Source organism: Marmota flaviventris, chromosome 8 (assembly GCF_047511675.1).
Source record: "Marmota flaviventris isolate mMarFla1 chromosome 8, mMarFla1.hap1, whole genome shotgun sequence".
NCBI lineage: Eukaryota > Metazoa > Chordata > Mammalia > Rodentia > Sciuridae > Marmota > Marmota flaviventris.
The window spans coordinates 34,407,340-34,431,507 of NC_092505.1; positions in this window are offsets into that span (position 1 = coordinate 34,407,340).

A 24,168-nucleotide genomic window follows, 5' to 3' on the forward strand; every position below is an offset into this window, starting at 1 on the left:
TGTACTACCTTGATAACTAATTATATTATGCATATTTTCAATTGTTTTTTAGTCACTAGTATTTCTTTTGAAATATTTCTATTTAGATCATTGGTCAAAATTTTATTGGATTACTTGATTTTGTATTAAGTTCCTTATATATTTGGGGTATTACCCCTCTGTCAGATGAGTAGGTGGCAACATTTTCTTCCATTCTGTATGTTTTCTGTTCACTGTGCTGTTTCCTTTGGTCTGCAGAGATTTTTTTTAGATTTTTATGTAATACCTTTTTCAGTATTTGACTCTGTTTTGCATGTATGGGGGGATCCTATCAGGATGATTATTGCCTGAACCAATGTCTTGATGTGTTTCCTGTATTTTTCCTTCTAGCAGTTTCAAAGATTCAATTCTTACAGTAGGTCTTTGATATAATTTTGTACAAGGCCAGAGATGAGGATCATGTTTCAGTCTTCCACGTGTGGATATCCAGTTTTGTCAGTAACATTTACAAAAGAGAATGTTTCTCTCCAATGTATGTTTTGGCCCCTTGTAAAGAATCAGTTGACTATGAATGTATGGGTCTGTTTCTGGCATCTTTGTTCTGTTTCCTTGGTCTATATGTCTGTAATAATGCCATTATCAGACTTCTTTGGTTACAGTGACTTTTCAGTACACCTTGAAATCAGGTGTTATGCTGTTTTCAGATTTATACTTTTTTGGTATATTGCAACTGATTTGTCTATTCAAGGTCATTTGTGGTTCTATTAAAAAAAATAGGATTTTTTTCTAGTTATTTAAAAAGTGCCATTGCTATCTTCTTAAGAATTGTACTGAATTTGTAGATCAGTTTGGGTAGCATGAAAGTTTTCACAATACAAATTCTTCCAATCCAGGAACTTGGGTGATCTTTCAATTGGTTTGTTTTTGATCTTCTTTATTTCTTTGATCACAGTTTCATAACTTTCATTGTAGAGATATTCTGCTTCCTTAGTTAAGTTATTTTCAGGTATTTTATCATGTATTTTTGTAGGTATTATTAAAAGGATTGCTTTGGAGATTTCTTTATCAAAAATTCATTTCAGTTTATAGAAAAGCTACTTATCTTTGGTGATTTTGTATCCTGCTATTGAATGTATTTATCAGTTGTAATGATTTTGATAGGGTCCTTGATTTTCCTATGTTCAGAATCATATTGTCTGCAGACAGGATAATTTTATTTAATCCTGCTCTATTTGTACAACTTATTTCTTTCACTTGGTTAATTGTTCTGTCCAAAGTTTCTAGTACTAAACTGAGTGATAGCAGTGAGAGTGGTCATTTTGTCTTATTTCTGGTCCTAGAGACAACACTTTCACCTGTTCTACATTCAGTATGAAGTTAGCTATATGTTTTCATATATACCTTTTATTATATTGTGATAAGATCCTTCTGTACCAAATCTGTGCAAAGCTTTTGTCATGAAAAGCTGCTGCATTTCATTAAATGCTTTTTCTACATCTATTAAGATGATCATATAATTTTTGTCATTCATTCTGCTGATTTGAGGCATTATGTTTTTCATTTTGAGTATGTTGAACCTTCCTAGCATCTCTAGGATGAAACCAGCTTGATTGTGCTGAATGATTTTTTTGATGTGCTTTCAAATTCAATTTGACATTTTGTGATAATTTTTGAATCTCTGTACATTAAGGATTTTGGTCTATAGTTTTCTTTTATTGTTGTGTTTTTGTTTAGTTTCAATAATAGAGTACTAACAGAATGAATCAGTTTGGAAGGGTTCTCTACCTTTCAATTCTAAGGAATATTTTGAGAAGCATTAGTGTTAGATTAGTGTTAGTTCATCTTTAAAAACTTGTTAAATTTCACCAGTAAATGTCAGCTGATCCTGAGTCTTTCTTTACCTGGAGAATTATTATTATCTCAATTTCACTATTCGGTATTAGTCCAGTAAAGTTTTTATTTTATATTATTTTATCTTATTTTATTATGAACTCATGGTCAATTTTCATAGGACATATATGTCCCAAAACTCATCAATTTCTTCTAGGATTTCCAACTTGCTAGCATATATTGTTTTTCAAGAATTCCTAATATATTTCTGCAGTATTGATTGTAATGTTCCTTTTTATCATCAATTGTATTTGGGTTTTCTACATTTTTATTAGTCTAGCTAAAGCTTTGCTAATTTTATTAATGTTTTGAAAGAATCAGATTTGCTTCATTGATCTTTTTATTGTTTTAGTCTTCATATCATGTATTTCTGTTCTGAATTTTGTTACTTCTTTCCTTCTATGAATTTTATGTCTCTTTTTCTTGCTTTTCTAAATCCTTCAGATGTTTATTTAATAACTTTCTTTTTTTAAATTATGTATGCAAGGCATCTCATTGCTATAATTTTTCCTCTGACTATTGTTTTGGCTGTGTCCTACAAGTTTGAGTATATTGTGTTTTCATTTTTTGTTTGAGATTTTTAAAAATAAAATTTCATATATTTTCTTCCATGATTCACCATTCATTAACAAGTGTGTTATTAAATCTCTTGTTATTTGTGTAATTTCTAAAAGTTTTTGTTATTGATTTAGAAATTTATTTTTTCTAAGGATGATTATATTCCATTATGTATATAATACTGTATTTTCTTTATCCATTCCTACATTGATAGACACATAGCTTGTTTCCATTTCTTAGCTAAAGTGAGTAGTAATGTAATGAACTTAGAAATGCAGAAACCTCGAAGACAAAGTGATTTTATTCACTTTGGATACACACACACACACACACACACTGCAATGAGATAAGTGTAATAAGAATAATACTGATTCATACAAACTCATGAACTAATGATATATTTTATTTTTTTAATAATCTTTTTAATTTTTAATAAAAGTTTATTGGAGTCCATCATAAAGATCTTTCAACTTCTTTATTAAATTTATTTCTAAATGTATTTTAACTGTTATAAAGGGGATTGATTGAGTTCCACTTCATACAATTCACTATTGACATAAACAATAATAATTTTTGTATGTTGATTTTATATCAACATACAAAAAATAGTATTATTTTCAAGCAGTGACAATTTGATATTTTCTTTTACAACTTAGATTATTTATCTCCTTCTTTTGCTTGATTACTCTCAGTAGGACTTCCAGTGCTATGTTGAATTAAAGATCTTGTTCCAGATCTTAAACAGAATGCTCTCAGCTTTTCTCCATTTGTTATGATGTTATGTGTGTATTTCAATTAATTAAAGTTTATTGATGAATAATAAAAAGTGAAGTTAATCTATGAATCTAAATAGAAAGATGTATACAGGCATCAGCAGATTAATAAATAGAAAGATTTAATTTTGAATGAATCTTATGAATATAAGCTTTGACTCCTACAGCATAAAGCCATATGATTGAGCAACACCCTAATATTTATTTCATAGTCATGGTAACTAAATACTAAGACTGAAAAAAATGTTCTCTATATCATTTAATTTTGAGAGATATAAATCTTAGTACACATTTTTTTAATTACTCAGGGTAAAATTGTCGCCCCATAACAAAACAGCAATAAGTCATTTATTATTGTTTTATTGTTGATGTTTTTAATTGTTGTTCTTTATATAAAATTTTAATTATAAGACAAATAAATATTACATGATTCATCCTGAAACTTATCATTTGAGATTTAGTATGATATCATTAAGCTGTCATTTATATATGATATTGGAAAGCAAAATTAAAAGTTGTGTGGGAAACATGCAAGTCCACTTATAAAGAGACCACCCATAAAGAGTTTGTAAAGTGTTAATAACTCAATATTGCTTGACTTCATAATGGTTGCCATTCTTGCTGGAGTGAGATAATATCTTAGAGTAGTTTTAATTTGCATTTCTCTGATTGCTAGAGATAGTGAGAAATTTTTCGTGTATTTGTTGATTGATTGTATATCCTCTTCTGAGAAGTGTCTGTTTAGGTCCTTGGCCCATTTGTTGATTGGGTTATTTATTTATTTATTTGTTATTTAACTTTTTGAGTTGTTTGTATACCCTAGAGATTAGAGCTCTATCTGATGTGTGAGGAGTAAAAATTTGTTCCCAGGATGTAGGCTCCCTATTCACCTCACATATTATTTCTCTTGCTGAGAAAAAACTTTTTAGTTTGAATTCATCCCATTTGTTGATTCTTGGTTTTAATTTATGTGCTATAGGTGTCTTATTAAGGAACTTGGGGCCTAACCCCACATGATGGAGATTAGGGCCAACTTTTTCTTCTCTTAGACGCAGAGTCTCTGGTTTGATTCCTCAATCCTTGATCCATTTTGAGTTAACTTTTGTGTATGGTGAGAGAGAGGGATTCAATTCCATTTTGTTGCATATGGATTTCTAGTTCTCCCAGCACCATTTGTTGAAGATGCTGTCCTTTCTCCATTGCATGTTTTTAGTACCTTTGTCTAATATAAGGTAGTTGTAATTTTGTGGGTTGGTCTCTGTGTCCTCTATTCTGTACCATTGGTCTAATAGCCTGTTTTGGTGCCAGTACCATGCTGTTTTTATTATCCATGTTGTTTTAACAACAACAACTACTGGCGAGGATGCTGGGGAAAAGGTACACTCATACATTGCTGGTGGGACTGCAAATTGGTGCAGCCAATTTGGAAAGCAGTATGGAGATTCCATGTAAATCTGGGAATGGAACCATCATTTGACCCAGCTATTCCTCTTCTCGGACTATACACAAAAGACCTAAAAACAGCCTACTACAGGGACACAGCCACATCAATGTTTACAACAGCACAATCCAAAATAGCTAGCCTTTCCTTCAATGGATGAATGGATTAAAAAAATATGTGGCATATATACACAATGGAATATTACTTAGCACTAAAATAACAAGATCATGGCATTTGCAGGGAAAAGGATGGCATTAGAGCAGATTATGCTAAGTGAAGTTAGCCAATCCCTAAAAACAAATGCTGAATGTCTTCTCTGATATAAGTGGGGGGACTAAAAATGGGATAGTGAGAAAGAGAATGAGAAAAAGATTGCCTCTAGATAGGGAAGAAAGGTGGGAGGGAAAGGAAGGGGGAAGGGGAATTGCATGGAAGATGGAAGGAGACTCTCATCGTTATACAGAATACATGTATGATGATATAAGGGGAAAAAAAAGAAGTGTGTCACATTAGATTGGGTAGAGAGAAGTGATGGGAGGAGAGGGGAAGGGAAAGGGGGATAGGAAGGGCAGCAGAATAAAATAGACACTAGTATTGCTGTATGTATATAGATGACTGTATGACCAATGTGATTTTGCAACCTGTACACTCAGAAAAATGAGAAATTATATCCCATCTGATTCAAATGTATGATATGTCAAGATAATCTTCACATTATATATAGAAGCTTTGTTCTTCAATATTGAGTTATTTTTTATAATTTTTTATTTGTTGTAATTAATTACATCTATTGTTAAGCCAAACTCTAATAAATTCTAGGCTGTAGTAAACCCAGTAGTGCAACAATTTTATAATCAACTTAAGCTCACCAGGAAACACACACACACACATCCACATTATGAAAAGAATCAAAGGCAAACAAAGAAAAAAATATTCCACAATTTTGTCAATGGTTGAGGTTGACAATATTAATGGATATTACACATTTTGAATGCTTCCTAGAAACTCTATTGTGCTGAGTTGGGCTTTTACAAAAATCACATCAAGATCAAGAAAAGGAGATATGAAAGAAGATATAATTCACTTTCATATTAACATTTAATGAGCATTTACTTTTGTATAAATATATAATCATTAACAAAATCATCACTTTTCACACTAGTCATTTTTGTAGATCTATATGTTCATTCATTCTTTCATTCTGTATATATGAATTGAACAAAAACTATCCCATAGGCACTGAACTTCAAGAAATAAAAGGATGTTCTTATTCTTCAAAGACTATATTCTGGGAAAAGGAATAACTATTTATTACAAAAATTATAATGAGCAAAATAGGTAAATATCAGGAAGATTTTTATTAGTAATTCACATTGATTTGAAACAAAGGTTTAATAGTCACTAGCTAGATTTTTTTTTGGGGGGGGTGTACCAGGGATTAAACTCAGATGCACTCAACTACTTCACATCTCCATTCCTATTTTGTATTTTATTTAGAGACAGGGTCTCACTAAGTTGCTTAGCACCTCACTTTTGCTGAGGCTGGCTTTGAACTCACAATTCTCCTGCCTCATCCTCCCAAGTCACTGGGATGACAGTGAAACTACTTATAATATCTAGAGACTTGAAGTAATTTATAATTTATAATTTCCAAGACACAAAATAAAAGTACAGATAGTTTCAGGGTAGAAACAGGGCCTAGCACAAAGTGCAAAGAGACCTGTCATTTATCCTTGTGTCCATCCAGAAAAGCAGATTTTAAGGTGTTAATAACTATTATAAACAAAGGAAAAGTCAAACAATTTTATGAATATCAATTAACCAAACATTCTTTGAAGCTTTGATGTATCTGTTTTATAAATTGTCAAACAAATGATTCTGAATATTTTTTTCAGTAATTTTTCCCACTTGTTAAGTATTTTTGTAGATCTACGATTCACTAAAAGTTCTAGAAAGGATGGGGAACATTGAAGCATACATATGTTTAAGCAACAAGACCAGGTTTTAAGTTCATAATATTATTGGTGGATTTTTGTGGAGACTTGATTAAAGGTTCAAATAAATGGATATAGGAAGGCCAGGTAATTGGCTAGAGCAGGCAAGAGATTAAAAAGTATTACAAATTCTGTGAAGAACACATGAAATATATTAAGGAATTGAGATTCATTGGACTTAAAAGTGTAAGAAAAGGAGGGGAAAAATAAGTCAATTACTTCTGGATGTTTAGATTAGGTGATCAAAAGAGTGAAGGTATTCAAATAAAATATAAATTATTGAATCGTTTGGGAGAATAAATAATGTGTTAGAACTTGGAAACGTCCAATTGGCAACATATGACTAGTCACATTTACAAAAATCTGAGGCTTCTGGGAAGATTTGTCACTTGAGAAAATTTCTGAAATCAATACCTCTGACTTTCTATGGAAATCTTCACAGAAAAATGTCATCTGTAATATCGAGTTTTATTCCTTGTCTCCATTCACACAATCGTGTCAGTCAATTTGCTCATACAGTTCTTCAAATAATATTTACTAATACTTAATAAACATACGTGCGTGCGCACATGTGCGCACACACACACACACACACACACACACACACACACACCTTCTGTCTGTACCATTGGTAAAGTCTCACCTAGAAATTGGCATCAGTATTTTCAGGATATGTAAATCAATCTTCAATAACAAGTAATCCACTAATATCAGTGACTTACATGAACCCAGAATATTCTTGGTTCTTGAGGGCAGGCAATTCTCTGAAAGCCTGTTATGGTTTGCCTAAAGTGTCCCCCAATAGCTAATGAAACAATGTAGCAATAGGTAAAAATGTTAGTTTTTAAGATCTATAATCTAATCAATAGTTTAATTCATTTAATGAGTTAATAGTTTGGAAGGATTACTTTACTGAGTGATAAGTGTAGGGAGATAACATATGACTGGAAGAAGTAGGTCACTTCAGGTGTGACTTTGAGTTTTATACATTGTCCCCCTGAATCCTGCTCTCTACTTTCTGGCCATCATGGGCTGAAGTAGCTTTCTTTAGCCCTGCCTTTCCTCTGTGAAGTTCTACTTTGCTTTGAGGCCAGAGCAACAGAGTAGGCTGACCACGGATTGGTACTTTGAAATACAGTAAAACCAACATTGCTTTTTCCAAATTGTTCTGGTTTGAGTATTTCGGTCACAGTAACAAAACTTAACTAATACAGAGAACAACCCTTCTAGAGGTGAGGTGGTAGTGTTTCATTCCAAAATACCCTAAATTTGTGATGTACCCACATTTATATGTGTTTCTGCTATTACTGTGACCTAGGTAAAAAGGCCTGGGAAATCAGCAACTGTCAAACTATCATTCAAGTACTCAATTCATCCAACTATTAAAACACACACACACACACACACACACACACAAAGTTCTGCTTCCAAAGCAATTCACTGTGTCTTCTATAATTTCAAATAAATGGGAAAATGTAATGTAAGAAAGAAGAGCCAGCTTTATCAGTGAGCTCCGATAGATACATTCTAAATTAACTAATCTGCAAATTATTATATAGGATTTAGCATACTATGAAAATTATTAAGTATATTAAATCGAAGGAAAGGTTAGTTAAAATAAAGCTGTCACCAATTCTTCCCTAAATCAAAAATTAGACACTAATCCTAAATAATAATAATAATAATAATAATAATAATAATAATTTTAAAGAAGAAGACTCCTGGTATTTACTTTGGAGAACACATTATTTCAGGCACCTCAGTTTTAACTATGCTGGCAGAATTAGAGTGGAAGAGAAAGACTTGAGCATTTTGACTACCACTCTGAAATGTGAATTTAGACAAAAAAAAGAGAAATAAAATACATATTCCATAGGAAACTATAAGTCTTAATAGAAAAATAAAAAAATTGCCTGGCGAGAGCTCTGTCACAACAAAAAATAACACAACCCCTGCCACGTTCTACATCCACTCATGAATGTCACATGTAGACTCTAGAGGAACAACAAAACCTGCTGCTATGCTTATAAATGAAACCAGACATTCATTGAGGCTGGTAAATAATTTTTAAAAGGTGCCACAATTGGCATGTAGAATGTTTGTTTCTATTTGGAAAAAGATCAAAATACATATATGTACATAATTTTGTATTCTCTCCTGTATTCTGCTGTTGCAAGATAGAAGTCAACAATCATTACTCTACATGTTGGTTCAGGGAAGATTAATGAATTTGGCATCTAGAGATTTCTCCATTGGCCTTTGTCTCCATATTTCACATAGTCATTTTCATTTTTGGAAACTGGTGTTTTAAAGTATAATATATTCTCATGTGATTTCTCAAACAAATGAGTGTTTTTAAAATACCACTTTGTAATAATAATAATAATATATTCATAGACTTGAATTATTATACTATTTATAACTGTGCTGTTGGTGTGAATTACTTTGTATCAATTCAAGGCCTGCTCACTTGGCTTAATTAAAGTGTTCTCATTCTTAAAAAGGGCATAAGTGAAATATGATTATTTAAAATGTGTCATTTTTAGGGGAGAGAATCTGATTAGTACTTGATTCAGCAGCAGGGAGATCTGAATTTAGTCACAAGGTGTACAGTCTGGAGAACAAATAAGAATGTTGGAGAAGGTAAACATATGAACATATGGAAAAGAAAATATTTTGACTTTGTGTCCGTGTCTCCAAGTTATTAGGGAAGGAAAGATGTATTACATCTTTTATTATTATTATTATTATTATTATTATTATTATTATATGGAACAAGTAGTTCACGATGAAAGTAATTAATAAGTCTCCTGCTCCTAAGATTCATCAGTAACATGCAGATGGCAGGTTTAAAATTGTATACTGTATATAAAAATCTTGATGTTTCATGGCAGATCATTTTAAGTGCTCATAGCTACAGCAATGTATTTTTTGTTAAGAAACCACTTTTATCCTTAACCGGATTTATATGCAGTACACAGGAATGAATTATATGATCACTAGGATGTGACAAAGAAAACTTCTATTTTCTGAAGATCTTCCTTTGATATGAATGAGAAAACTGTAATATCACATTAACCTTAAAAAAACCCAGGCTTTAATGATGACTAGAGTTTAGTGTTGCACTGAAAGAGTCCAAACTCAAATACGAAATGTGAGTCATTATTATCAATCTCATATATGTTTTCAAGTTATTTTCAGTATAAGAAACACATCTGCTAAAATGTAGTTATTGAAAGCACTGAATATCTAATTTCTCTTATCCATGCATTCTTTCCAGATAGAATCTAGAGCTTAAGTGTTTTATTCATTATTTTGTAGAAAGGCAGATTTTTATATCAATTAATATACTCTGTGAGAAACATTTAAAAGTAATAGCAGTTTATTTTAAAGAAATAGCAGCACAGACTAGATAAACTATTTCTTATGATTTACGGTAGCTCTTCTTTATTTAACTGCCCTTCATGTGAGTAGCAGGAAAGAACAAAACCCCTAGATAGCAAAATGATTAATTTCTTATACTCTAAATATCTTCCTCTCTCTCTCTTATATACCACACTAAAAAAGCATCACTTCTTGAAATGTGAGAATGAGTTAAATGTTTTAAGCATTATGATATGTGTGCTGTAATGAACACTGTGCTATATTATCATGACTTCAATATGATCAAATACTGGTTCTGTATCTGAGATTACTGAAACAGAACTGAGAGTATCACAAGGATTAAAGACATATGATATGTTAAATCCTTAATCATTTTTCATACATTTTATAGGTAGCCTATCCTTTCTCACAACTCAATGAAGTTAAGGTAATGACTAGTGGAAAATAGTCAACTAATTAAATTTCACTTTGAAAAAGGTCAAAATAGTACAGAATATTACTATACTTCCCAGAATAAATGGGGCATGCAAATGTCAATATTTCATTCTGGAAAAAAAAACCTTTGGAAAAATAAAATAAAATTGAGTAAAATTGTCTCACGGTTTCAAGGTATCAGGTAAAATCTAGCTAAAATTTTAAGTTCATAGCAAGCTATTTCCTATAAAATAGAAAGCCACTCATGTTCTTATAACTGCATCTTGAAAGTTATTTCTGCATTGTGCTTCTTGAATATAGTTTCTTTCTGCTAGAATATAAATATGAGCTATATTTCTCTTAGCTTCATGTGTGATATACTTTTTAACATTGTCTTCCATTAATCAGCTAAATTTTCATGTTTTCTCGATTTAATGGTCAGTTACATTTAACCACAGAATGGTTCTAGGGGAGAAAAAAAGACCATATCAATAACATCAAAAAGCAAAACTCAAACTATAAAATGTGCATAGCTGTATGTACACATTTTATGTCACACACACACATAATCCTTAGTATTTCTAATACTTTTGATATTTTAAAACAAAATCACTAAAGACAAAAGCATCTCTAATCTTCTTGCTGCTGTCCTTACTATTTTCCAGCAACTTCAATGTCACCCACATCCAATTCTTCAGGGTTCAGTCTTTCTAATCACTGATATTCTTTTTTTTTTTTTAAAGTGCTTGCTTACAACCAGTTTCAACATAATTTTTCCTATGGATGGTAAATAAAATAATGTTTATAAAGTTATTATCACAGGGCTTGACACAGTCCAGACATTTAAGGGAATATGACCTCTTATTGCATATGGGCTATGCAGTCTGACCTACATTAGCTGGAAATCGCAGTATCACACTTTAGTAATTATGCATCCTTCAGAATATTATTCCAACTCTCCAACCAAGCATTAGTTTTTCCATATAGATAATGATCAAAATGAGATGTTAAAGGGTTATTGAGATGATTATAACCAACCACTTTTTAAGATGCTTAACATATTTGATATATAATTGGTGCTTAGAAAAGATCCAGTTCCCTTCCAGTATTTTAGTGTAACACTTCTTTAAAATTAATGATTTTGACTTGCTAAGCTCTCTCGTCTTCTAAATGTATACAGAATTGAGGCAGAAACCAGTGCATTAATTTTATGTTTCTGTGATAAATTGCCACTAACTTAGTAGCTTAAAATAGCACAAATCTATTTCTATACTATTCTTTGGTAATAGAATATTCTATGAATCAGAAGTTTGATGTGGGTATCATTAGGCTAAGATCAAAATGTAAGAAGCAATGTGTTCCTTTCAGGAGCTCTAGGGGAGAATCTCCTGTGAGATTCAATTTCTGTTTGTTGCAGTTTCAGAACCAAAATCAGTTTTCTTGCAGGCTGTATAGACTATAGGCAATACCAGTGCTTGTTCTGTGGTTTCCTTCATTTCATACTATCCAAAGCCAACAATAATTCAAGTTCTTCTCTTATATCTTCTTGGATTTTAAGGGTTCCTATTATTAGATTAGTCCCATGTAGATAAGAATGATCTTCTCAACTCAAGACTTATAATACAACAAATATGTAAATTTCCTTGAACATTTTGTTATATATTCATATGTTCCAGAGATTAGGATTTGGACATTTACAAATGGCTATCATTCTACTGACAAACTGAGTAGGATCATATTATGGGACTTATTATTTGGACAACTTATATTCACACAAGCACATAATTCCTACTATGCCAAATCTGATAACTAGCAGTTAATTCCATTTTGGAGAAGTGCTACCAAAAGTTAGAGATAGTTTCCCTTCTAAATAGTTGGCTGATTCACAGTGTTGACCTGCAGCATGAACAAAAATGATTATCTACCTTGCCTTTTCTTGCTTGAATTGTCCCACATGTATTCTGTCTGAAGAGTCACTATTATCTATCAACTGTGAAGACTTACTGCCTCATTTCAATCTTTCTTGTTACTACTCATAATTAAAGAGGTAAAGCTGTGACTTTTTAAACTGAATTATCATCATATTGCTACAGTTTTCTTATTGGGACCAATTTAAAGAATAATTCTCAGATTTTATTTTGCATTTTCTTTTAATGGATTTCCAATCTGTGTCTCCATTTCTCAGTAATACTATTAGATGCAAGAAATGCTTATTTTGTATTTTACATTTTATTCATTCTGTCAGTATTTTAGGAAACCATCATGGTCATTATTTTTTTCTATTTTTTCATCCAGATTTAGGATAAAAAATTAATTTGTTATAATTTTCTTTCAGTCTTCACTTCCATTATTATTGTTATTTACTGAGAATCCAACTCAGTGACACTTTACTACTAGGCTTCCCAGTCCATTTTAGTTTTTATTTTGAGGCAGGATCTAAGTTGCTGAGGGTTGCACTAATTTACTGAGAACTTGAGATCACCTTGCCTCAGGCTCCTGCATCTCTGGAATTGCATGCATGTGCCACTGTGAGGCTGAAATCCCTCTCCAATTCTTGCCAGAGAAATCTCTCTGATAGTAAAGAATTTTAAGCCTTACCCTGTTTTCTATTGTCACACTGACTCATTCATCTGCTTAACTCCTTTCTATTAATTTGATTTCTTCTTCAGTGTTCTCTTCCTGATGGTTACTATTATTTTGTTAAACTTATTCCTCTTCTACATATGTGATTATTTTATGGTATATATGTTCATGCAACCATGGACTAGAATACCCCCAACTTCTGCACTGAATGTTTGTACAATAGGCATATATCGAGATATGTTTTCAAAATTTAGCAGAATAAACTTTGTACTGAAATATATACTGTAAAATCAGAGTAAAAATTCATAATTTTCAATACATGAATCCACATGTTTATATATATGCACATATTCATGTATGTATATGTGCATATGAACATGAATATAGTTATACAGATGTGATATATAGTGATGCAAAATACTCTATTAAAAGTGAGCATATGATGTTGCTTTCTAAATATACCTCCCCAATAAAAGGATTCATGATTCTTAGAGAAGGGAATGACCTCAGAGCAAAGGAAATGCAATATTAACTGGGATATCTTATTTAGTGAGAAACAAAAGTTTTTTAAAAAATAGGAGCTGTTGAAAGAAGACAAAAGACGTTAATCTGAAAACTCTCTAAGTGACTAAAGTTAGAAAAAAAAACAGAAAAATAAGAATCCCATAAAAATATCAATATTCATATCTTTATATTAACAGAAAAATCATTAACCAAGTTGAGTAATGCAGGCCTGTAACTCCAACAACTCAGGAGGCTGAAGCAAGAAAAATGTAAGTTCAAGGCCAACTTTGGCAAGTTAGCAAGAACATCAGTAATTCTGGAGAGGAAGAATAGAAGTCCATTGGATTGGACAAAGGAGAATGAAACGAAGGAGGCAGAAGGGGAATATGAAGAACAGTAGAATTCATAGGATATAACTTCCTTATCCTTGTATTTGAATACTTGACCAGAGTAACTTTGCATCATGTATGACCACAAAAATCGGGTGATAATTAGAATAAGTTATACTCTATGTATGTATAATATGTTAAAGTACATTCTAAAAAGAACAAAAACAACAAAAAGACCCAATTTCATTTTTTTAAAAAAAGGAGGATTAGGATATAGCTTATAAGCAAAGGACCCCTAGGTTCAATCCCTAATACCAAAAATAAATAAATAAAATATCAAATGAATTATAATAATAAATATAAATTAGTAAATGTAAATATGTTTAATTAAAATATGGCATATAATATACACAATTTTATATAATTAAATATATGTGAATATTTTAATATGAATATCAATAATGGATTAATAGATTAAATAATTTCTTAAATTAATATCTGGGGAAGACCATCTACTCTTACACTTTCAATTGATAAACTCAGAAGGTAAGAAGAAAATACAAAATTCCAATCAGGCAAACACTATCATTATAACTCTTGAAGATAATATGCACTAATGGATTATAAAATAGTAAGGCAAAAGTTATAGTCAGAATGAGGCTCTAATAATCTCATACTATCATCCAAGATTATTTATTAACTATAAAGGGAGAAGCTGAAAATTGGAGAAATGTGGAAGATGCCACCTTACTCAGGTTATTAAGCTTAAGTGTGATATATTAATATTAGAAACCACTTGCTATGAGGCACCAAATAGGTTTTCATAATGTCATTTCAAAAAATGTATTACACCACTGCTATGATAAGACATGATTAGACAATCCAAATTGAGGGCCATTTCACAAAATAATTGATCAATATTTTTCAAGTGTTAAAGTGCTGAAAGATAAAGGATGAGGAAATGTTATAGGCTGGAGAAACAGTAACTATAAATAATATGGAGAATGTTGTCATACATAAATAAGTAGTAAGAGAAAAAGAATATGGAGAATGAATAGAATCCTTGAAGAGAAAAAAAAAGAATGTTCATGAAAAACTATGTGAATTTTTTTAGTTTTTCAATATAGTTTAAAGTATTTTACCAATATTAATTTACCAATTGTGAAATTGTACTGTGGTTATATAAAATATTAAAATAAAGAAAAAAAGAATGAAGGAATAGAGAAAACAATTTTTTTTTTCTGATTTTGATAACTTCCATAGAGGACTTAAATTAATTCAAAATACTGTATCAAAAGTTATTGGAGAAGTTTATTCACAGGCATAAACTGGTGTTCTCTTGGTATTAATAACAATATGATTAAACATATTCTATTTAGCAATCATCAATTTATGAGACTTCATAAATTAAGTCATTTAATACCTATGGCTACAGCATGAAATAAGTACTATTTCACCATCCACATTTTTCATTTGAAGAAATTGAGGTACAGAGAAAGAATATTTTGCTAAAGAACTTTGAAATCACGAAGACTTAGCTTATATTCACTGTGCTGCATAGCCTCTCCCTTGTAATAGTTTATGAAAAGTTAAATAAGGCTTAATTGGGCAGATAGTTGGACTGAAGATTGTACAGTTAAATAACTAACTTCTAAGAAAAGGAATTTTAAAATTATTAGCCATGAAATCAAAGTAAATAGCAAATACCATTACCGATATTAATTTACCAATTGTGAAATTGTACTGTGGTTATATAAAATATTAATAAAAGAATACATGTTGAATATTGTATAGTAAAAATTTTTAAAAAGACTATTTTTATGTCAGTTTTTCTATATTTTTATTCTTTCCATTGATATTTTTCTGCTTTTTAAAATATGAAATCAGCACCATTTTTATTTCTTTTAAATGTTTCTGCATCCCAAGTCATGTTACAGTCTCCTCTGCCTTTTCTCTATTATTTTTCCCTTTTCCCATATTCCCTAAGTTTGCCTGACTCACCCTCTTCAATTCCTCTATTCCATTTTATACCTCACATTCCTTTTATACCTCACTCTAGCTGGGAAGATAATATGCCTCAGCTCTCTACATTTCCTGACATCACAGCAGCTAACAGAATAAGCATTAATTTTCATTTTCAGTATCAACATAAATCTCACCTTAACATAATCTGAAATGTTCACACAAAAATCATTATTCATATAGCAAATATCTTTGAAAACCCCACATCTTTGATGAATTTAGGTATTGACTGTTCACTGTGGCAAGCTCTGCTATGCTCTCATCCCTACCATTTGTTCCCTTATTCGGTTTCTTTAGAACAAATGTGACAAAATTCACTGTTTGGAACCTTACTACATTTAAATTGTACTTCAAAATATAGAATAATAGTCCTCATGTATGGAAACAAAGTAAGAACTGGATTTTACTTTATTAGTCCACCTTTATTTTATTAGTTTATTCTTTCACATTGCTCAGTTGTCATACTAAAGGAATGGAAGATTGTTATTCACCCTGAAAATCAGGCTTGTTAGTACAGTTAAAAACAACAAAAACAACAACAAAAATGAACCTACACATCACCCTAGTCTGAAAAACTATTTTCTCTACCTTACTCAAATTACTCATGTAAAAAATAAAAGTTTCTCTAGACAAATAACAATTCCAATTTGTCTCCATCTCCATTTGAATGAATCAATGAGTATTTTAAACTCAATATGCTAAAAAAAGAACTTCAGCATCTGCTAGCTTTGCTCCTTCAGGCTTAACAGCATCCCATGGTATTCTACCATCCCTGCTTGACTTCTCTTTCACTCAGCCAAACATTTGTAAATAGTCTTTTCAGTGAACTCCCTACATTTGCACCTTTGAACCACACCATCTGTATCTGAGGCCTTATCCAATGCAATACACAATTTTACGTATAAAGATCTGGTAACTTAAAATGATAAATTGCTAGCAAATTAGAAAAACTTTTGTTCTTAACTAATTCACATTATACAAAAATTCAATTAATTTTCTTGCGTACCAACATTGTTTTGGTATTCACTGGGCCGCTTTTACTGGAGGATCTATGAATAAGAGAAATCATGCTATGTGCTGCTTATGATACCTTCAATTATCAGAAGACTAATAATGCATGGCTATGACTGACAGCAAATCACTTTGTAATTCTGCTGACCCAGGAAGGCAGGGTTATTTGCATGTGTCAGGGAAATGTGTTCACTGCTTTTCTGTGTATATCCCTTGCAATAGAAATTTCCTATGAAGCGTAGTTGCCCTGTTGTCCTAGAGTGTGATGTTCTCCCCTTCAACCAATAAGGAGAAACAGGTAGGATGCTGTGCCAGTTCATTCTGCCTTTGGGCTTTCTCTCAATGCAATTATAAATATTTCCCTAGCACAATCTTGAGAAGATGTGAAAATTGACAAATACCCTTACTCAAAGCAAACTGAAAACACAGGAAAAGTCTACAGGGAGTGGAAATATTTATCAAGGAAGATTTGTATCTAAAGTAAAGAAGTATACCATTATTGAAGGTTTAAAGGATGTAGGGAGATGTTTGCCAGGCTGTGTTTTCTCTCTCTGAATGCAGGTATTGAAAAAATTGATTGAAATATGCCCAAGAAAGATAATTTAAAACTTTATTCAGCAGTAACAGTACATACCACTAAGTAACCTATTAATATATAGTACAAATTTGGGATACAGACCCAACACTTATTAGCTGTCTAACCTTAAACAAATTACATATCATTTTTAATAATCTACTTTTTACCCCTAAAATATATGTAGTGGGTATATCTCACTAGACTGTGAGAATTACGCGATAAAAATTGAAACACATAAAGAATATAAGAACGACTGATTCACAATAAGTTATATGTGTTTGCTATCAATGTTAGTGTCATCATTATTACTAAAAATAAATAGTTGAAAAACATTCAATATTGCTTGCCTTAACAGTACCACCAGTGATTCCTCTCAATCTTATAATAGTTGTTCAGTTAATTATCTTCTCTATAATTGCTTTCAAAATATTTCTTATCTCTTGCAAGTTGCTATCTCTCCACCACTACTTTCCCACATTTTAGCAGATGAGCTCATCTTCTAAAGTACCAGTTAAATATAAACTACTAAGCTGCAACTTATTCAAATTTTAACCATGAACTTTTTTTCTTCATGAAGTATATCATCGAAGTTCAGTATTTCCTCTATGTTTTAATTCTTGTAACTCTCACATACTTAAGGATATTAGATTGTCAATCAACTATATTGTTGTATCCAATTTCTTCCTGTTTTGATCAGCTTTCTTGGCCACTGTGCTTAAGAACCCAACCAGCACAACTGTTGAGGAGAAAAGGTTTATTTAGGGGCTCGTGTTTTCAGAGGTCTCCCTCCATAGACAGTAGGCTCCTTTCCTTGGGGCTTGAGGTGAGACAGAACACCATGGTGGAAGAGTGTATCAGAGGGAAGCAGTTCACATGGTGATCTTTTTGTTTTTAATAGTCACTGGACTTTAAAGAACAACAGAATATCACTACTTCCTATCTTTGCGTTCTCTATTCATTTGTGTAAGTTGCTGATTTGTGGAACAGCACCTTTTTTTCAAGGCAGGATAGTAATTATACCTGTATTTTCTTCAGTATAGATTCCTGGAGGGTATACTTACAAAAATATTTTGCTAAAAATTCTCTTGAGTCCCACAACAAAGCTTATTTCTTTATACAGACTGAGTTTTTGCTAGGTTAAATGAAAACTTTGTAGCTTGAAAATTTTACCTCACATACACAGGGGTTAGAATCATATTTTTCTGATGTATTCTGTTAAGGAGAAGTGATTCGTCTTCCTTCTGTCATCTCTTTCTTTTCTGACTGCATTTGAAACCAAGGGAATGACATCATAGAAACAGGTAAAATTAGTGTTTCTATTTGTAGGTCCAGTTTAATAAAAGTGCATCTTAAGCTTTAATTTGCAGAGTGCCATTTGTTTTTTCAATAGATTAATTGTGTAAGAAAATTGCCAAATTTACTTGATATTTATGTTTTAATTAATGCAAAAAGTATCCACCAAAGGATAAGTATTACGGACTAATTGAAACTGAGGGAAAGTTCCAGATAAAAAATATTACAAAGAATATTTTAAATGGACATATGTAGAATTAAAGGTCACAATTACTACAACACTGTGTATTAAATGGGAATTTTTAAAATGATAAGTTTCAAATCTCAATTATTGATACAGTTCCCAAAACAAGAACTAACCACAATTTGATAGCAAAAGTGATAATACAAGCTAGTGTTTACAAAAAAATACTACCTTTTACATTTTAATTTTCACCAAAAAGTGAATATTATCTACACATATTATTATATTATTTGAATATACCTAATTCATTCTTTATTGTCACATATACAAAAGGTCTGGAAAAGATACTGATGTCACGATAGCATATTTATTACTGCATGATTTTAATTGTATTTATCTACATTAGAGACTACATATCCATTAACAAAATGTAGTTGCTTAGTACAGCTTTACTGCCTAATACATGAAATGCGATCATATTACTGTTAATACAAAAGATTCATTGAAAGGAAGCCAAAATTAAATCATAAGCCTTAGAATGTGAAACAGGACCAGTAAAGACTGGAGCACACCTTAGGATAGAACAGGTCATGACTAACTTTTGCTGACTTTCTATTACATGCAGCACACATATTGTCTCACTCATGATTCTACAAAGAAAGCCTTTCCACAAGAAGGCAAGTGGGCAATGGTGGGAATACTGAAGAAATGAGTTTACAAATAAAAAAAAAGGTTAGATAAAATAAACTTATATTTGATATAGTTGGAAAGTTTATAATTCTGGTTAGTTCCCCCAAATTAAATAGCAAAAATGTTAGATAAACAAAAAAGATACTTTTGTAAACATCTTTTCAAGTTGCTGAAAAAAATTCACAAGTGAATTGGGAATATGAATTATGTATTAAAAAACAGTGGATGTAGAAGATAGCTTTCATCTGTTTATTTTTGTTTGTTTGTTTGTTTGTTTTGTTTTGATTTTTCTGGACCAGGGTTTTCTAAATTAACAGTTGAATGCAGGGACGCATGAGAAGGTATAATACTGCATAAACTTTTTATAAAGGTCCACTTTATGAAGCAGTATTCCAAACTTAGAATCTTACACCCTCAGGGTAAGATTCAACAAGAAATAAATACAAAACTCTTTTGAAAACTTAAAATCCTTAAGTGGCCATACTCTGAACTTTCTATGTTTTTTTTTTTTTTTTTTTTTAACCCAAATTTACTACTTGTGTTCTCTGAAAAACAGGAGCAATCAAAGAACTAAATTTAAATGGTCCTGGTTATTAATGGCTCTGGGTGGTTAGGAGACAGAAGTAAATGCAAATCCTGTTATAGATCCTCAAATCAGGGAACAACTAAAAATGACCATGAAAATCAAGCTCACAGGCAGAAAAACAAGTAAATGATTCACTACTTAGAAGCAAAATAAATAATAAACAGTGGATAAGGTCCCAAATTAGTTGAAGCATTGAAATTATCAAACATGGATTTTAGAAAAGAAATATGTTTAACAAGTTTAAAGAAAGAATACTCAAATATATCTGCAGAGAATATCAAAAAATGACTAAGAAGCCAGCTTCAGATGTGGAATTTAAGAATTTTTGGAAGTCAACACTCTCGTTTAATAGCAAATAAAGATTTCAAAAAACTGAAAAAGCAGCAGATTTACTTGCATTTATAAGAAGAGTAAAGTAAAGGGACATAGTTTACTCACCAAATTGGAGAATGACAGGAGAGTGCAGAGAATAACAATCTACTAGAACAGAAGCCCAGGTAACCTCTGATGGTACCAATGAAAGGCTAGGGAAACCTGAACTACAACTGATGAATTGCCAAAGCCTTCTCTGGACATGTGTAAGAGGTAAAACTCTAGGGAAATCCAAATGTAGAAAAGGAGCCATACTGAATTTTACCTCTTAGTATTCCAATGGTTTCACACATTGTTTATCAGTGAGTTTTTCCTTCTTACTTCTTCCAAGGGAAGGAGAAAAAAGGCCCAATTTTGAAATATCCTAGAGTGTTTCATCTTTCTTAATAAGGACTAACCTAAGGGAAAATGATTTATTCTCAGAATATAAAATACTGGGATTTTATTAGAGCCTAATTGTCCTAGGAATAGGGAAATACTGAATTCCACTCCCTTCTATCTATCCATGTATAAGTATGAAAATACACAATCCTAGCCCACTCTAGGTATCCTGCCCCATGCAAGGGGGAGTAGGCAGAGCAGCACATGCGAATTTTACAGTCCAGGAGCACAGGCTCATTAATAAGACTGAAACATAACTGGAACTATAGGTTATTTCCTGCCCTGTCATACTTTTTACCAGATTACTAAGATCCTATTTACAGCAATATCTTTTACCCAGGATATTAGGCCCAACTACCAAGGGAAAAAATAATTACAAGATGTACTTAAAAGAAATAACACATTTTAAAGAGGCTGAGCAAGCAACAAAACCAAACATGGCAGTAGTGTTCAAATTATCAGATTGAGAATTGGAAAAAAACATTGAGTAATATGCTAATGACTCTAATAGAGAGCATCCAAAAACATATGGATAGTACAAACAGAGGGAAATGCCAAGAACCAAAAAGTAATGTTATAGATAAAAAAAAAATAAGAGCATAAATTATGCTTTAGATGGTCTTATTAGTAGATGACAATATTGTGAGAAAAATGTGTGAACTTGAGGATTATCATATACAACGCTCCACAACTGAAATATAATCACAAAATATTGAACAACAAGAAAAAGAAAAACAGCATATTCAATGACTATGGAACAACTACAAAAGATGTGACAATCATATAATGGAAATACTAGAAGGAGAAGAAAGGAACAAAAGGAGGAATAAATATTTAAAACAATAATGAAATTAAGAATTTGCCAAATTAAAGTGAGATACCAAACCACAGATCTAGGAAGTTCATAGAACACATTTAAACATATATAGGCATATAATTTTCAAACATAAAATTAAATATAGAGAAAAATCCTTCAAAGTAGCCTGATGGAAGACACGCACGCACACACACACAACTGAGAGAGAGAGATAGAGAGAGAGAGAGAGAGAGGGAGAGAGAGAGAGAGAAAGAGAGAGAGAGAGAGAGAGAGAGAGAGAGGAAAAAAACTCATTATCAGCAGATAAAGATAAAAGTTATGGGCTGGGGATGTGGCTCAAGCGGTAGCGTGCTCGTCTGGCATGTGTGCGGCCCAGGTTCGATCCTCAGCACCACATACAAAACAAAGGTATGTTGTGTCCGCCGATAACTAAAAAATAAATATTAAAATTCTTTCTCCCTCTCTCACTCTCTCTTTAAAAAAAAGATAAAAGTTATATCTGATTTCTCCTCCGAAATCATGCAAGAGAAGGAGTACAAAAATGTTTAGTAGTTTGAAACAAAAGAAAAAAAATTAAAAAGAGGCAACTTAGAATTTCATAGCATGATAAATTATCATCCAATAATGAACAAGAAATAGACCAAAAACACAAACAAACAGAAAAGACAAGAGTTTTTTTTTTTTTTTTTTTCACTAGACCTGCCTTGCAAGACATGTTTAAAGAAGTTCTCCAGTGATAAAGAAAATGATATACTTGGAAAACAAGTATCCACGTAAAGAAAGGAACATTAGTAAAGAAATAAAAGAGGGTGAAATACAACATTTTAAAATTATTCTTAATCTAGCAAATATTAAGTAATTCAAAATAATAATAGTGACAATATAATCCATAATGTATTCTTATGGAAAAGTGAAACAAATTATGTATGATGCAAAGGATAGGAGGGAGTAGTTAGAATCATTGTGCAATTATAAATTCCTTGCCCTACTCACAAACAGGGCAGTTATTTATAAATATATTATTAAAAACATGAACATAGATTAGGTGTAAGTATATGTAGTAAACGTTAGAATAATATTAAGAGATTTGAAAAAGAAAAAAGCAATTAAACATATATGTTAAGAAAAGGAGAGAAAAGATAATCATATTGAATGCTCAATCAATATCACAAAAACCAAAAAAGAGTGTAAAACAAATATATAAGTAAATATTAGGTTAAGAAATAGAAGACATGAACAGATATTTGTAGGTTATAATACAACTGTATCAATATTCAAGTTTAACATCAATTGTCTAAATGTATCAATTAAAAAACTGATAATATAGTGGACTAAAAGCATCACTCAACTGTATGGTGTCTAAGAGAAATGTATTTGAAATAGGAAAACAATATGTATTAAAAATGAATGGTTTGGGTTAGTTAATGTAGATCAGTGGTAGACTGCTGATGGCAAAGCACCAATTCAATCCCAGCACTACAATAAATAATAAATGAATAAAAAACAAAATACTTTGAAAAATATATGCTGTCGTAACATTGATTTTAAGACCAATAACTCTATTAATTTCAGACAAAGCAAATTTCAGAGCTAAAAATGTTAATAGGATTAAAGGCAGTCATCATTCAGTAATAAAGTGGTCAATTGTCAAAGATGATTATACCAATGAAGAACATGCTAACACCTATCAATGGAGCATCAAAATACTTGATGTAAAAATTGGTATACTTGTGAAAAGAAATAAATCAATCCAATCTTATGGCTTGAACATCATTTCAATCTCAAATGGACAGATACAATAAGCAAAAATCAGTAAGGACATCCTTAGTCAAAAATAACAATGATAAGTTAGATATACTTGATATCTTTAGACTACTTCATCCAACAATAGCAGAATTTATACTCTTCTCAAATTCATTAGAAATATTCACCAAAACTAAACACATTCCATGCCATAAAACACACCCAGACAATTTAAAGTAGAAATCATATATCTTTTCTGAAATTATGTAGAAATAAATTAGAAATCAATAACAGAAAGATAGCTGGGAAATCGTAATTCTTGAAGATTTATAAAAGATAACTAAGTAACACAAAATTTATAACAGAATACTGAAAAAAGCAGTCTAAGCTAAATGAAAACAAAAATGCAAGTTATCAATTTTTGAGAAGAGTTCAGGGATTTGAATATCCTTACCAAACTAATATTTAGTCATATCTCTAGCCAAAGTATTAATATATATTTGATGAAGCAAAATAGTACTTAGAGGAAAAATTATGGTATTGAAGGCATATATTAGAAAAGAAAAAAATCTAAATCAATGATGGAAATGTTCACCTTAGGAAACTAGTAAAAGTGGAAAAAAATTAAATACAAAGTCACATA